At 37.4% G+C, this 15,869-nt stretch overlaps 1 long non-coding RNA gene across 1 annotated transcript in view; it reads right to left on the reverse strand.

Annotated features, from left to right (window-relative positions):
- LOC105739559 overlaps window positions 1–15,869 on the reverse strand; it is a 55,308-nt gene that overhangs the window by 13,252 nt on the left and 26,187 nt on the right. The window contains exons 4-5 of the long non-coding RNA XR_004029345.1: window positions 13,516–13,625; window positions 10,230–10,272 (exon numbers count right to left, since the gene is read on the reverse strand). This is a non-coding gene — a long non-coding RNA (uncharacterized LOC105739559). The remainder of the gene's footprint in view (window positions 1–10,229; window positions 10,273–13,515; window positions 13,626–15,869) is intronic.

The following is a 15,869-nucleotide window of genomic DNA, read 5'->3' on the forward strand; positions in this document are numbered from 1 at the left end:
CAAGACCCCCTCAGCCTGGCCTTTATTGTCCATATCATTATCAGCATTTTGGTTGAAGCCATTCAACAAATCTCTAGGAAGTTCCAAACTTTCTCACATCTCCCTGTCTTCTGAGACCTCCAAGTCTCTAGGAAGTTCCAAAGTTTCCTACATTTTCCTGTCTTTTTCTGAGCCCTCTAAACTGTTCCAACCTCTGCCTCTTACCAGTTCCAAAGTCATTTCCACATTTTCAGGTATCCTTGTAGCAATATCCCACTCTATTGGCACAAATTTACTGTATTAGTCTGTTCTCACACTGCTGATAAAGACATACCTGATACTGGGTAATTATTAAAGAAAAAGAGGTTTAATTGATGCACAGTTCCACATGGATGGGAAAACCTCACAATCATGGCAGAAGGTGAAAGAGGAACAAAGGCATGTCTTACATGGCAGCAGGCAGGCAAATGTGTGCAGGAGAACTGTTATTTATAAAACCATCAGATCTCATGAGACTTATTGACTATCGTGAGAACGGCATGGGAAAAATCTGCCCCCGTGATTCAATTACTTCCCACCATGTCCCTCTGATTACACATGGGGATTACGGGAGCTGCAATTCAAGATGAGATTCGTGTGGGGACACAGCCAAACCATATCAATTCCTATAATATATTGTCTTATATTATTAAGGATTGTTAACTCCTAAAGGAGAAAAAAAATACTGGCCTATCTGCCCTGTCATGTGTTATGAAACCTTGTCCATTCATTCAAAGAGTATTTATTAATTTTTTGTTTCAATCTTGAGCCCTCATCCTTTCCATCTGGACTTTCTCTGTAGCATAATCATATATACTTGCAGGTCTTTAACTACCATCTACAGGCTATTAACTTCCAATAACTCCAACTCAGACCTCTCTTGAGAGATCAAGGCACGTATATCTAGTTTTCTCTCGATATCTCCAATCAAATATTTCATGGACACTTAAAATTCAACCGATCTAAAACTGAAGTCATCATCTCTCCCCCCACCCTAAACATCCCCTTCGTTGTTCAAGCTAGAAGCCTCATACCACCTGCCCTCTTTTATTACATCCAAATCTGACTGACCTTTTTCAACCATACCTGTTGTTCTTTGCATCTGCCACTAGTTTAGCCTATGGATATCTCTCAGCAAACTATTATCATAAGTTCCTAACTGTTCTGCCATGGAAAGCTGTAAATAAGACCAGCATTTTTTTTCTGAGACAGAGTCTCACTCTGTTGCCCAGCATGAAGTGCAGTGGTGTGACCTCAGCTCACTGCTACCTCAGCCTCCTGGGTTCAAGCAATTCTGATGTCTCAGCCTCCCAAGTCTCTGGGATTACAGGCATGTGCCAACATGCTCAGTTAATTTTTTCTACTTTTAGTAGAGATGTGGTTTCACCATGTTGGCCAGGCTAGTCTCAAACTCCTAGACTCAAGTGATCCACCCACCTCGGCCTCCCAAAGTGCTAGGATTACAGGTGTGAGCCACCTTGCCTGGCCTAGAACCAGACTTTTTTTAAATGTCCTACAAAACTCAGATGATCACACCCTTCACTACCTTTCTAACCCATCTTCTGTCATTCCACCTTGCTAACTATGGTCTAACCACTTGAGACTCCTTTCATTTCCTCTAATACATCAGGTTCTTCCCATATCAGCCTTATACATGCTATTTCCATACCTGGAATGTCCTTCTTTCCCCCATCCATCAAGCTGACTCCTCTGTCAGTTCTCAGCTTCACCTTCTCACAAACTAGGTTATACCATCACTAAACACTGAATACCCTTTCATAATACCTATCACATTCAATATTATCTTTGTGTATTTTCCTCTTTCCCACTAGGGACAAAAACACTGCTGTCTTTCTCACTACTATATTCCCTGGACCTCAAAAAGTGTCTGGCAAGTAATAGGGGCTCAATAAGTATTTGTTGAGTGAGTAGTTAATAATTTAACCAACTATTTCATAATTTCATACTATGTCTGCTGTAGACTAAGTGAGTCCCCAAAAATGCATGTGTTAAAACTTAATTGACTTTGTAATGGTAATAACAGGTGGGGCCTTAGGTGACTAAGTCATGAGGGTACAACCCTAATGAATGGGATTCATGACCTTATAAAAGGTGAGAAAAAGCTGTTCACCACTACATTCTTTGCCCTTCTATTTCTTCTACTATGTGAGGATACCTAGATGATGTCATCTATGAGGAACGGGCCCTCACCAGACACCAAACATGGCTGCACTTGATCTTGGGCTTCCTCACTTCCAGAACTGTGAAGAATAAATTTCTGTTGTTTATTAATTACCCAGTCTCAGATATTTTTAAATAGCAGTATAAACAGACTAAGACAATATACTTGTATATGTTTCTTTTCTCAGTGCCTGAGTTTCCTCATCTATAAAATGCAGCCATAAACAATACCTATGTTAGAGGGTTGTGGTTAGAATTAAATGAGTTAAGGTATGTAAAGAGTCAAACAATATCTGACCTATAGTAAGTGCGATATGCTTTAGTTAATATTATACTGTTATTGTTTATTTTTTAAAATCATCATGTAAAACAAAGCTGTTATAAGTGTATTTTGCTGAACTTCGTTACTTTTTAGACAGCTAAATGATGCACATCTTCCAATTTTCTATCCACAGATGGAAGATTGATTGCATAGAGAGGATTCTTTACAAAATTTTCTCCAAGTCCAGGTATTTTCAGTACTTTTTCCTGTTAAGAACATTTAACATGAGATCTATCCTTTTAGCAAATTTTTAAGAGTGCAATACAGTATTGTCAACTACAGGTACAATGCTGTACAGCAGAACTCCAAACTTAATCATCTTGCATAAGTTAAACTTTATTCTCATTGTTAAAAGATAAACTTTGGCATAAACTTTTAAAGAGTTTATTTGAGCAGACAGGATTCATAAATTGGGCAGCTTCAAACTAGAAGCAGTTCTGGGGCTCTATCCAGGGGCATGAGGAGAATGCTTTTATAGGGTAAAGATGGAAGCAAGCCAAAGAAAATATTTGATTGGTTAAAGAGGAGCGGTATCCTTATTTGGATCATTCCAGTGGAAAGTCCGTATTTAGAGGTGAGTTGGTGCTTTCTGATTGGTTAAGACAATTTATGCAGAGTTGGGCTTCAGTTTGCTTACACAGGAACCCAGGGCACTGGAGCCATCTGAGTCTGCCAGCCACACAATTAATTATTTTAAACCATTTAATAGCAGCTCCCCTTCCTCGCCACTCTCACCTCCTGGTAGCTTCCACTCTACTCTCTTTCTGTGAGTTTGAATATTTTAGATATCTCATATAAATGAAGTCATGCCGTATTCATCCTTCTGTGTCTGACTTATTTCAGTACAATGTCCTTCAAGTTCATCCATGTAGTCACATATAGCAGAATTTCTTTCTTCTTTCTTTTCTCCCTTTTTGCAGAGAAAAGGGTCTCTCTGCGTTGCCCAGGCAGGTGTCGAATTCCTGGGCTGAAGTAATCTATCCACCTGCTTCTGTCTGCCTCCCTAAGGGCTAGGTTTACAAGTGTGAACCACTACACTCAGCCAGAATTAATTTCTTTCTTTCGTTTTCTTTCTTTCTTTTCTTCCTTGCTTCCTTCTTCTTCTTTTTTTTTTTTTTTTTGACGGAGTCCCGCTCTGTCGCCCAGGCTGGAGTGCAGTGGTGCAATCTCGGCTCACTGCAAGCTCCGCCTCCCGGGTTCACGCCATTCTCCTGCCTCAGCCTCCCAAGTAGCTGGGACTACAGGCGCCCGCCACCACGCCCTACTAATTTTTTGTATTTTTAGTAGAGGCGGTGTTTCACCGTGTTAGCCATCTCCTGACCTTGTGATCCGCCCGCCTCCGCCTCTCAAACTGCTGGGATTAGAGGCGTGAGTCACCGCGCTTGGCCTCTTTCCACTGTATTCCATTGTTTACATATACCATATTTCCTTTATCCAAAATTTTAGTTAAATTTTTGAGTTACAAATGTAAACTCAAAAGTGAAGTATATATTAATAAAAATTCCTTTAAGTGTTTCTTCTATTATTTTTCAAATGCCTCTTACAATTGATACGGTAAAATTTTAAATCGTTCTACTAAATTTGTTCTTCAGTATATTAAGTCACTGTTGTGTTATCATGAAAAATATAACTTAGTAAATTCTGCCTCTGCTACACGTTCTGTTGTCAAAATATTGCTTGTTATTTTTAACATTATGTAAACCTTAGGGAAAGATGGATTTTTTCCCATCTCTTTGAGGAAAAAAATCTTTGATGTTGGAATTTGAAAATAAGATAATTATTACATTTTCTCACCCTCACATGCCAAGAACTCATCAAAATCTTGTCACTTGGCATAAAGTCTCTAACCACTTATCAAGGATGTTAAATCATACTTATAATATAGTTTTATTATGGCTGCTGCTTATAGAGTGAAGGGTATCCGAATATGCCACCCATAATATGTCACTTTGGCAGAGGCAATTGAGAATCATCAGATGCACAAAGAAGTTTCCCTTATCTGACTAATAGCAGCATATTCTGAGAAATAGGGCTACCATAAATTTCCTCTGCAAGATGGATGTAACCTTAGAAGGGAGAAGGTGAATAAAACCTACATCAAATCCCCTCTCTAGTGAAGTTTTATGGCCCTGAAAGAGAGGAAAAGACTATTCAAACCTATACAGACAAATATTATCACGTTCTTCTTCCATTTCTTCTCCTAAAAAGAGAAGATCTATTTATCTTTCCCATATATGCCTTTTGTCCCCACTCCCTTTCTCCTACTAAGGTAGGTATATGAGTCTCTAACCATTTAAGGAGCTGTCTTTCATTGGCTCCCATGTGCATACAGAAAAATTATTTCTCTTGTTAATCTGTCTGTTGTCCATTTAATTCACAGACCCCAGGAAATAAACATAGCAGAATAGAAGAAAAGTTTTTTCTTCTCCTACAAGGTTTAAATTGTATATTCCCAAATAACAAAATTAAATAATAGACTAATAATCATGCTGACCTTTAAGTTCTGGCCATGTGACTGCCTTTTGGAAGAAATCACTTAGAAACCAAATTAATCTATTTGATACATTAACACAGCACTTTGCTGGATGAGATCCAACATTGATTTGAGTGAGATCAAAGTCTATTCAGTGCAGGTAGTGCTAACACACAAGCCTCATGTCACTTTTAAAAAGGACAGTCTCCATATTGGCCATGCTCATGCTTAGGGAAGGAATCGTCCTGGCTAGCAACCCCTACTGTCCATGCAGCTCATGGCCAATCGTGTTTTTGCTGTTTGGCCCCTCTTCTAACACACTGTCAAGTGTCCTCTGTTCCTATGTCCATTGTCATCTACGATTTTTCTTTTAAATATTTAGGGCCCTGCAGACACAACCCCAGACATCTGATACATAAAATGTACCCTTTATATATATTTCATTTTCAACTCATCTGGGCTTTAAAGTTAACAGTGTGAAGGATTTTGCAAATAGATAAGGGAGAACATTTTTCCTTCTAGTTGTAGGTAGCATTTCTTACTCTCATCCTGTCTGAAAGGGAAAATGTATAGCAATAAACATGTTAGCTTCTTCTTTTTACTTGGGCTTTTTTTTTTTTTTTTTTTTTTTTTTTTTTTTTTTTTTGAGATGGAGTCTTGCTCTGTCGCCCAAGCTGGAGTGCAGTACAGTGGCGCCATCTCGGCTCACTGCAAGCTCCGCCTCCTGGGTTCACGCCATTCCCCTGCCTCAGCCTCCCGAGTAGCTGGGACTACAGGCACCCGCCACCATGCCTGGCTAATTTTTTTGTATTTTTTTTTAGTAGAGACAGGGTTTCACCATGTTAGCCAGGATGGTCTCGATGATCTGATCTTGTGATCCACCCGCCTTGGCCTCCCAAAGTGCTGGGATTACAGGAATGAGCCACTGCGCCCGGCCACTTAGGCCTTTTTTTACTCTCTGAAATGTAGTGCTTCAAACACTAAGTATTTGGCTTTAAAGTTAGCTTGTTTTGTAATATTAAAAGGACAGAAGCAAAATTAAGTATGAGAGGCTACTAAATACAGAGCTCCAGAAAAGCTACATGAATGTGTTTTGCCCCATTAAACCCCAATAATGTAGTAATGTTGTTAATGGCTTGGAACTGCTGTTGGGCTATGACTCCAATAGGACTCGTTTGATCAGCAAATTATGTCAAAGAACACAAACAAGTGACTTGAATAAATGGAACATCTTTAAACCTTTTAATTGCTTGTGAAACTGAAGTCTGGAAGCAGTAAAATTGTAACCAAAAATACACAACAATTTTAGTCACTTTTCTGCTTTCAAAGAAATAAAATAGTTGTCTCATACCTACCTCACACAACAAAGCTTTCTGTTGATCATCTAGCGAGAATCTTTCTGTTTTCAGTTAATAAGAAGCAGTAGTGTTTAGAATTATTCCTTAAGGGTCTGACTGCCAGTTCTACTTAGAAGAAGGACATGAAATTGGAGAGTCTTGTTCAGTATTGACCATAAAAGCCCTTTGTTCCCCATGAATTAAGGTTCCAGGAGTCATCAATAGTCATCCGATGAGCTTTACATGTACCTTGCTGGACACTAGTACACACACCAGTCTGGAAGACACTCTCCATTCTATAAAATCCCATCTTATCTAACTTAGGACACGCCTATATAATAGACCTATTTGTGCATTTTGAATCCATTGGCCTTATAAATCTATTTAAATTGAATAGCATTGAGACCTTTCAAACAAAGTATGCCTGCAGTAAATGCTGTAGAAGTAAAATAAGTGGTCACACATGCAATTGCCTGTATTCTACAATGTAGAACAGTGAAGGAGAGCAGGCCCAGCATTGCTGAGGCATAGCAGAGCTTACAATGGGGTTTCTTTCGAGAATGTGTGAGCTGTTTCTTGTGCTGCACTCTAAATACCATGCAGAATGTCAGGATTTAATTTGCCAGCCTTCCATTGAAGGGTAATTTGAAGCCTGCTTCTTATAGTCTCCCCTCCCCCAATGTGATGAAATTTAGCCCATAGAACATATTTCCACGAGAAAGAGGCATCTGTAGTTCTGCCATTACACAGGCGTCACCTCAGCATTCCTTTCTACCTACAAAAAACTTTTGGAAAAAGGGATTCATTTAATCTCCTTTTTAATGTGACCCAATGTGTTTTCACAAATGGGAGATTTTCTCAAATGTGGCATTCATAACACTCTGTGTGGGTTTATGTGGCATGAGTAAATCAAACAGGAACCTCACCATTTTGACAGTCTGATTTAACTGGACCATTTTAAAGCACTAAAGCAGCCAAGAGCAAACACAGACAAGCCAACCAAGGAATTTTTAAGCTGGTCCAATTGAACCACATGTTTATTCACACAGACAACCTCCATCACCTGAAAAACTCCGAATTTAATTATGTTCCATGGTTTTAAGGATTTCATTAGAGATTTTAAAGACAAGAGTTACTCTGTATCCTACCTATCAAAAGAAATATTTGTGGTTAGCAGAGCTGCGCCTGCATGGTCTAGACCCATCATTGCCACTCTTAATCACTACATCATCATCGAAAAATCCCGAGAGCATGCTTGGGCCAGTACTAGACATAATTGTTTGGTTAATTCCATAGGAAGCTTGATTCACTGAATTTAATTGGAGCCAATCTATGCTATTGGTTTTCTCTTTAAGCACCAAGAGGCAAATGAGCCCATTGTGTTTCATGTAGAATAATCAGCTTATAATCTGTTCATTTAAGCAGAAGGCTGACTTAGACAGACTAGCTTTGACCAGACTTACTCAACCACGATGAATTCAACTTCCATCCCAGTTCTACAATGTGGTGACTTTGTATCTGATACCGCAGTGTTTGTGTTGCCAGTGCTTAGTCCTCTGAAGATATACTTCAGTCTACTTGAGGATCCCAAAGAGATGACCAAGAAAACAAGCTCACTTAAGAACAGTTAGCAATTTTCCAGCTACTTAAGAGATAAAAGAAATTCTCTCATACCTTTCAGTCAGCTCTTAAGTTTCATGGTCCATGTAAAGGGAGGAATTGGTTACTGAGAAATCAAAGGATCTCTTTACTGCCAGTGCAACTATGTAGAACTAGGAAATCTATAACCAAAATGAATTATGATACAGAAACACAGATCTTTTGTTCTCTGAACTCCACAAAAACGCTGAACAACAAAAAAAGAAACTTCGGACAAAAAAAAAAAACAAAAAACTAAGTATAGGTTAAAAGGGGGCAGAATTTATTTGGCCAAAGGGAAGAAAAGAAAAACTGACTCCAAGAATACTTGATACATGAAGAGTTCCTTCTTTGTGGTATCTTAGTTATTAACCTTAATGAACCAAGAAGCCAGGGAATGAAGAGCTCTTAAAACATTTTCCACTTCTAAGAATCCAAAATTCTATATTCAAACATGATGATATAATAGACTTGAAAATAGTATAAACAATTTTGTGCATCAATTTAGCAAACACAGTGATGTGTTGCTTAACAATGGGGATACATCCTGAGAAATGCATCGTTAAGTGAATTCATTGTGCAAACATCATGGAGTGTACTTACAGAAAGTAGATACAGAACCTACTACACAGATAGGCTATACAGTATGGCCTATTCTCCTAGGCTACCAACCTGTGCAGCGTGTTACTGTACTGAATACTTATAGGCAATTGTAACACAATACTAAGTATTTGCATCTCTAACCATATCTAAAGATAGAAAAGGTACAGTAAAAAAAAAACTATAAAAGATAAAAAAATGACGCACCTGCATAGGGTACTTAAATGGAGCTAGCAGGATGGGAAGTTGCTCTAGGTGAGTCAGTGAGTGAATGTGAGGACCTAGGACTCTAGACTTTATAAACACTGTACACTTAAGCTATACACATTTACTTAAAATATTTTTCCAACAATATATGAACCTTAGCTTACTGTTACTTCTTTACTTCATAAACTTTTAAATTTTGTAACTTTTTGACTATTTTCTAATCACACAGCTTAAAACACAAACACAGTACAGCTGTACAAAAATATTTTTTTCTTTATATCCTTATTAATATAGTGTGGACATTTGTCCCCTCCAAATCTCATGTTGAAATGTAATCCTCAATGTTGGAGGCAGGGCCTGGTGGGAGGTGTTTGAATCAGATTCCTCATGAATGGCTTGGGCCATCCCCTTGGTGATAAGTGAGCTCTAACTCTAAGTTCACATGAGATCTGGTCGTTTAAAAGTGTGTGGTATCTCCCACATGCCCTACTCTCTCTCTCGCTCCTGCTTTCACCATGTGACATGATTGCTGCCGCTTCACTTTCTGCCATGATTGTAAGCTTCCTGAGGTCTTGCTAGAAGCTGAGGAGATCTAAGGGCCATGCTTCCTGTAAAGTCTGCAGAACTGTGGGCCAATTAAACCTCTTTTCTTATAAATTAGCCAGTCACAGGCATTTCCTTATAGCAATGTAAGAATGGCCTAATACACTTATTCTATAAGCTTTTTTCTATTAATTTTTTTTTTTTTTACTATTTAAACTTTTTTCTTAAAAATTAAAACACAAACCACACATATTAGCTTAGGCCTACACAGGTCAAGATCATCAATATCACTGTCCTCCGCCTCCACAATTTGTCCCACTGTGAGGTCTTCAATGGCAATAACATGCATGGAGCTGTTATCTGCTGTGATAACAATGCCTTCTTCTGGAATTCCTCCTGAAGAACCCGCCTAAGGCTGTTTTACAGTTACTTTTTTTTTCATAATCAGAAGGAGTACACTCTAAAATAACAAGTATAATATAGTAAATACATAGAGTCATTTATTATCATTATCAAGTATTATGTACTGTACATAATTGTGTGTGCTATGCTTTTATACGGCTGACAGCACAGTAGGTTCATTTGAGCCAGCATCACCACAAACACGTGAGTAATGAGTTGCGCTGTGATGTTAAGATGGCTACAACATCACTAGGTGATAGAAATTTTTCAGCTCCAATAAAACTACCATCACATATGTGGTTCGTCATTGACCAAAATGCTGTCATGCAGTGCAAACTTTATTTTTAAGAGCTTATTACATATTCAGCTATGTTAATCTTCAACAATGTAATATTTTATTTAGTGTTCTGTAAAAATTGTCTTTGTAATTCTAGTCCTTGAGAGTCATGATACCTGCATTCTGCCTTAGCTCTTTCACTTTGTATATATGAGTATTTATGTCACTTACATGCCGTAAAATCCCATTTCTTATATTCTTTTCAGCTCAGGACCTAAAGCCAAAAAGACCTAAGTTTGAATCCTGTCCCAGATATGTAATAACTGTAATAAAATAACACATTTTAAACATCTAGAAGCTTCAATTTCCCCACGTGCAAATGATGATGATAATAGTATTTTCCTAATAAGGTTAGTGTGAAGACTAAATGAAACAATGCATGTAAAAGAACTTATAATGCAGAAGTCATAGTAAATGTAAAAGAAATCTTACTATTCTTATATAAGTGAAAACACATATGTTTTTGCAAAGTATTAATTTCTGCCCTTATAGATGTTATATCCTCATGGGGGAGGCAGGCAATAGATAATATAATTCCAGATAGTGGTAAGTGCTGGGCAGGAAAATAAAACAGGAGAAAAATGTCAGACAGTGTGTGGAAGGTTGTTCTAGACAGGGAAGACCACTCTGCTGGGGCAACATGTGCACAGAGATCTGCATGGTGCACAGACATCAGCCATGCTTACATCTGGAGGCAAAGTCCAAAAGGCCCCAAGAAAAGTATTTAGGCCCCAAGGGGGGAATTAACTTGGGGAAAAGGGAAAATATCTATGGTGGAGTTGGAGGAGAGCAGGGTCACCTAAGTGGAGTCAGGCCAACCTTACAGGCCATAGGAAGGACTTTCTATTGAACTTAACTTTGGAAAGCCATTGAGCAATTTTGAGCAACAGCAGAACTTGATCTCATTTATTTTTAAAGATCATTCCAGTGGCTGCCTTCAGTTACTCTATTACAAATCAGAGCTGTACTTTTTGGTATTCTTTCTATCTTTCTTGTACTTTTGTGTCATTTTACCCAAACATCAATTTTCTTTCTGAAAAGGCTCCTGGGTCTGTCTCAAAACATCACCAGGAGAAAAATAAGTTTATATTTCTGACTGGGAAATAGGCTCGGTTTTAGCACGTCTTAGGATAAAATGGTATTTTTTGGAATGGAATATGCTACACTGACATTTTAAGATAAACTCTATCATTTTAGTTATGCCAATACAGCTTTTAAATAAGTTTTCTTCATATTGTTATCAATATTTATAGTATTTCTCAAATATTCATATGAGTGTATTCATTTGGAAATTTTGGGGAGCTAATTACCACAATTATACATGTAAAAACTTGTATGTTCTCTAATCACAATGCTGCAAGTTTATAACTATTTTTAACATTAGTGTTTATATAATTTATTTTTAAGGTATAATTTCATATTCTCTGGTTTATTTAGCACTTGATCAAGACCCAAGGAGTCAGTTTAACTGACTATGTGACAGCAAATTTCTTAACCATTTATGACTGGTTTCCTCATCTACAAAATAAGGATACTAGATTGAAAGTGATGGGGTTATTTTTCCTTCCACAAATGTTATTGTAAGCATTCAACCGAGCAATTATATATAAATTGTATGCCATTTATTAATTTACTCGGCTAGTCTTTTCATTTAGTCTGGCTTTCCAATACTTCCCTTAACTTATTGATATTTTAACTTTTTATATAGCCTCTTCTTTCTTAGTATCTGACTAGCTCCATATAGAGTAAAAATAAATTTAAAAATTTTTATTTATGTGCTGGTTTTTCTTACATTCCCCAAAATTAGCTTTCTTAATTTCCCTATATGACAATATATTGCCCATAGATTATCAATTGAAAATTAAATCTTAAATAAGTCCTTGGGAAATAATGTAATTACTGAATAAACCAATTTTGCCTAAAATTGGCTCCTAAACATTATGATTTTGGACCTAAACCAAGTCTTAGGCTCTGAAATGGCACTCCCTCCAAAGCTACTCGGATGGTCTAGATTCTAGACTAAGAAAAGAATGGAAGAGAAGAGAATACTCCAAATGCTGCTGTGTTTCTCTGCCCCTATTTTAGGAGCCTAGATCTAAAGATTTCTTAATTTCTCTTCTACTTCTATGATAAGGTACCTACAAAAGCTGGAGTTAATCCAAAGAAAAGCAATCATTGGTAACAGATTTAGTAAAAGGAGAACTTAAAAGGCTAACTACTCAATAGTAACAAAAAAGGGGAAATTAAGCAATGCTCACTACCTGTCTGGAAAATATTAAATGATGCAGAACAATGGGAAATTTAGATAGGGTATAAAAGCATAAATCAGGAGTCAATGAAAGGGATATATAAGCAGACTAGATTCTGGACGAGCATTTCTCAACTCTCACATGCTGTGTCTCATGGTGTTGCTGGGAATGTTCTCGGAACTGTGGAATTTTTCAGTGTGAAAAACTCATTTCTGTTAGAAATGCAGCTACATAATATTACAATGTGAGCACTTAGAGTAGACTTGACAAAGTGGGATACAGCTAGCACTAAGGAAAAGATAAGAAGGCATAATGTCCAAACGATATTAAAGAAAAGTTATGTATTTACAAGACTAGACAAGAAATTGGCTTTGTGACTGTAAGACAGAATGTAGAACAGCAAAGAGTTTTTCTCAAAGGCACAGTTCAGAAAAGCAATCAAATAAATAATGTGCTGTCCATGGATGCTTCTCAAAAGTCTGTGGGATCTTGTTATATGCAGGAGTGTTTTTATTGTAAATTTTTCTGATTTGTTTTGAGACTTTCAACTGTTACAAATTTTCAGCAACAGTTGTATTCAAAAGGGTGTCCCACATACAAAAAGATTGTCTACCAATTACATAGAAGAGTGATTTTAATTCAGGGTGGGGGAGATAAGCATCACCACATCCCTAGTTTCTTATATATAGCCCAAGCGACCAGGCCTCCGTGATTTTCCCCAGAATTATTGATGTGTTGAAGCAAAAAAATTAATTAATTAATTTTTTTTTTTTTGAGCCGGAATCTCACTCTGTCGCCCAGGTTGGAGTGCAGTGGCGCAATCTCGGCTCACTGCAAGCTCCGCCTCCCAGGTTAACGTCATTCTCCTGCCTCAGCCTCCCCAGTAGCTGGGAGTACAGGCACCCGCCACCACGCCCAGCTAATTTTTTGTATTGTTTTTAGTAGAGACGGGGTTTCACCATGTTAACCAGGATGGCCTCGATCCCCTGACCTCGTGATCCACCCACCTCAGATTCCCAAAATGCTGGGATTACAGGCGTGAGCCACCGTGCCCAGCCAATTAAATTTTTTTAAGTTTGAGAAAAATGTGCTCTAAAAAATATTTCTAACATTGTAATCAATCTGTGTATTAGTCCTTTCTCACACTGCTATAAAGAGTACTACCTGAGACTGGGTAATTATAAAGGAAAGAGGTTTAACTGACTCACAGTTCTGCAGACTGAACATGAAGCATGGCTAGGAGGCCTCAGGAAACTTACAATCATGCAGAAGGTGAAGGGGAAGCAGGAGCCTTCTTCACAAGGCAACAGGAAGGAGTCTGTGCAAGAACAAGGAAGTGCAACACTTTAAAACCATCAGCTTTCATGAGAACTCACTCACTATCAGAACCGCATGGGGGAAACTGCCCCCATAATGCAATCACCTCCCACCTGATCCCTCCACTGACACATAGGTATTACAATTCAAGATGACATTTGGGTAGGAACACAGAGCCAAACCATATCAATCTGTGATTACCTGACTAGCTTTTAAAAAAAAAAACACATCGTGAAATTATTTAAAACGAAATTTAAGGGATCTGTAGACCATATGCCCTGGCAATTAAACTGTTCATAAGAAATAGTAATGAGTCTATCAACTATAAGTTTTTTCCTTATTATTCAAAGATAATATAATTTTGCATTTAGTTATGTCACTTTAGGCGCTAACTTTAACTTATTGAAATGTAACTTTATTTGAAGAGCCATATTACAATTTGCACAGAAGCTTTAAAGGATAAAGTGAATTTTTTTTTTTTTTTTTTTTGAGAGGGAGTCTCGCTCTGTTGCCCAGGCTGGAGTGCAGTGGCGTGACCTCGGCTCACTGTAAGCTCCTCCTTCCAGGTTCACGCCATTCTCCTGCCTCGGCCTCCTGAGTAGCTGGGACTAAAGGTGCCCACCACCATGCCCGGCTAATTTTTTGTATTTTCACTAGAGACAGGGTTTCACTGTGTTAGCCAGGATGGTCTCGATCTCCTGACCTCATGATCCACCCGCCTTGGCCTCCCAAAGTGCCAAAGTGCTGGGATTACAAGTGTGAGCCACCACGCCAGGCCAGGATAAAGTGAATTTTTTTAGGAAGCAAATAGATTATATGAGATAAGATGATAAAGGAAGTTTTATTTTACCTACTCATATAAGAGTCCTCTTTTTAATCTAATTCTGAAGGAGAATTTTGCCTGAAGAAAACACATGTAATTAAATGGTAAATTTAAGCCATCTCAGGTGCCCATACATATTGACCATATTTAATTGCTTAATTTGATTACATTCTAGAATACTTTTAAAATTTTTAATATTGTGAAACATTCTGAATGATGAAAAGAGGTTTTATAATATTGCTACTATAAAGACACATGCACACGTATGTTTATTGCGGCACTATTCACAATAGCAAAGACTTGGAACCAACCCAAATGTCCAACAAAGATAGACTGGATTAAGAAAATGTGGCACATATACACCATGGAATACTATGCAGCCATAAAAAATGATGAGTTCGTGTCCTTTGTAGGGACATGGATGAAACTGGAAAACATCATTCTCAGTAAACTATCGCAAGGACAAAAAACCAAACACCGCATGTTCTCTCTCATAGGTGGGAATTGAACAATGAGAACTCATGGACACAGGAAGGGGAACATCACACTCTGGGGACTGTTGTGGGGTGGGGGGAGGGGGGAGGGACAGCATTAGGAGATACACCTAATGCTAAATGACGAGTTAATGGGTGCAGGAAATCAACATGGCACATGGATACATATGTAACAAACCTGCACATTGTGCACATGTACCCTAAAACCCTTAAGTATAATAAAAAAAAAAAGATTAAAAATAATAATAATAATAATCCCAAAAGGAAATGCAATTTCAGAAAGAAAAAAGGAAAAAAAAAAAAAAAATAATAATAATAATAATATTGCTACTCTTAATGAATGTTTTACACATGTTCAATGCTTAATAAGGTTTCAGGTAAGAAAAAAATACAAGGGAAATGATAAGAATAGCTGTTCTGTTGAGAATTATACAATATCTAATTTGGATAACACAATGACAGTCTTAATTTGTTTCAACATTCACTTGTATATTAGAATGAACAACTGGTTAATTTAATAACTTCTGTTATAATTCATTTGCTTCTTTGTTATAATTTTTGTCTGCTTGTTGTTTGTCATTTAATACCATGGAAATATTTAATTCTTAATATAAATATAACATTTAAAAATTGCACAAATATTTCCTTCTTCATGAAACAAAAAAAAATGTTTCTAGTATTTGGATTATTCTCATGTGATTGTAGCTCTCAATAAATTGAATTCTCATTTCTGACTTCTCCTAAAACTTTTCCAAAGAACATAAAATTGGACAAAATTATTTCATTCTGATTCCACAATTCTACTACTAAAATTAGGTTCTTATTTATTTGTTCATTTTAGTTATGACATAAAGTCAAGATGACCTATTTGTGAAAGTTTCTTCCATTTCTTTCCCAAAGCAGGCCATTATGGATAACAATAGTTTCT

This window comes from Nomascus leucogenys, chromosome 3 (genome assembly GCF_006542625.1).
Source record: "Nomascus leucogenys isolate Asia chromosome 3, Asia_NLE_v1, whole genome shotgun sequence".
NCBI lineage: Eukaryota > Metazoa > Chordata > Mammalia > Primates > Hylobatidae > Nomascus > Nomascus leucogenys.